The sequence below is a fragment of the Nansenia antarctica genome (assembly GCF_963989245.1).
Source record: "Nansenia antarctica genome assembly, chromosome: 7".
NCBI lineage: Eukaryota > Metazoa > Chordata > Actinopteri > Argentiniformes > Microstomatidae > Nansenia > Nansenia antarctica.
The window spans coordinates 3,114,245-3,116,087 of NC_137677.1; the positions used below are offsets into that span (position 1 = coordinate 3,114,245).

General features: G+C 46.8%; 2 protein-coding genes across 2 annotated transcripts in view; both read right to left on the reverse strand.

Moving 5' to 3' along the window:
- cp (ceruloplasmin) overlaps nucleotides 1-1,843 on the reverse strand; it is a 423,180-nt gene that overhangs the window by 271,461 nt on the left and 149,876 nt on the right. The gene's annotated exons all lie outside the window — the stretch shown is intronic.
- anos1b (anosmin 1b) overlaps nucleotides 1-1,843 on the reverse strand; it is a gene marked incomplete at both ends in the record, with an annotated part of 73,001 nt that overhangs the window by 2,932 nt on the left and 68,226 nt on the right. The window lies entirely within an intron of this gene.

Consider the following 1,843-nt stretch of genomic DNA (forward strand, 5'->3'; position numbering starts at 1 on the left):
CACACGCATGCACACACACACACACGCACGCACACAGACAGTTGAGTTCTAACTCCGCACACTCTGCCAGGCGTTGACAGATGCAGCTGGAGATAGCTGCAGATCTCTCTTCTTGGCTTGCCGAGCCGTGGGCCTGTCACACACACACACACACACACACACACACACACACACACACACACACACACACGCTCACATCTGCTTCGGTTTGGCCCCGTTTTTATGAAGATAAAGATGATACGATACGCTCCATAAGACCGTACTCAGGATGAAGCAATCCCTGGCTGCGAGGGTCGGAGAGACAGGCTGGAGATATGGTTACTAAAGCTGTGAGCTGTTGGGCCGTCTAAGGTTCTAAGGTTAGGGCTGTGCTGTGAGATACAGTTACAACTGACTCTGGACCTGAGCCTGGAGAAGAATGAGACTGAGACATTGAGATTTCAGACTGTTTGTTCTGTTTGTTCTGTGTGCCTCGTATGGCAGGTTGGCACGACGGTATAGGGTTAGGTTAGCCAACGATAGGCCTCAGTTAAAGGCCGGTTTAGGCTTCTGCGTCGAATTTACGTGCGTAGCTTACGTAAATTCTTACGTAGGTCTCGCAATTTACACTTCTGCGTAGGCCGCGCTGCAATTACACCGTCACATCGCTAGGTGGCAGTGTGTTTTCAGCCCCTGTGCTGTGCCTCTTCCGGTTAGGAAACTCAACGGAGCTCAAAGCTCTAAGCGGCATAATAGCGATCTTTTTGTTGTTATGTTGTTGTAAATAAAAGTTATATGATGCATTGAAATGACATTAAACTAAGATAATACGATGGTTATCATAATTTTTCAAATCTTTATTAATAAGTAATTACAGAAAAGGTGAATGACATTTCTGTCATGACTTCCGCATTTTGGGCGACGAGAGAGTCGGAATCTTGTCTGAATCATGTGCTACCAAGCGGACCAATCACAGAGCTTACGGTTAACGTGCGCTCTGACGCGTGGATAGATTTTTTGAAAGGAGCACGTCCCAGGCTACGCACGTCCACGCGGGACTACGTAAGCTTACGCGTAGCCTACGGCGTCGACTTTACGCAGAAGCCTAAACCGGCCTTTAGTCTCACCTAATCTCTAGATTAGATTGGAACGTGTTGTTTAGACGTCGCCAGACGGTTTATCTGAAACATTACGCTTTAACCAAAATGATTAAGGGAATTATTTAATCTTTCGTGTTATCTCCACTTATCTCCCAACCCGAGTTGAACCGGAGTGCAGGGTTTCTGAATGTTGTGTGTTTACGATCCGGGCCAGGGGCTGGTTGGGTTTGGTCTCGGTTGAAACCCCAGACTGTTTCTGGGGTTCGTTCGTTTTCGTTTTGATTGAATTCAAACATTGTTCAATTATTCGTTTTTATTTTTCCAGGAAGTCCAGTCTGAGGTGATGAAAGGGTTTTTTAACTGGTTGGGTTTGGGTCTGGGAGGAGGTTCTGTTGGATATGACATTACCAGAGGTCTCTCTCTCTCTCTCTCTCTCTCTCTCTCTCTCTCTCTCTCTCTCTCTCTCTCTCTCTCTCTCTCTCTCTCTCTCTCTCTCTCTCTCTCTCTCTCTCTCTCTCTCTCTCTCTCTCTCTCCTATCACATCAGAACACCTCACTTACCAGACTGTGTCGTAAACCGTGTGGTCTGGACATGAGAGTGTTGTATAGATTCAAACGTGTTTGTGGTCATTGGTTGCAATAACCAGACCCTGAACTCTACACTCTACACACTACACACACACACACACACACACACACACACACACACACACACACACCACACACACACACACACACACACACAAACGTCTCTTCTTGAGTGAG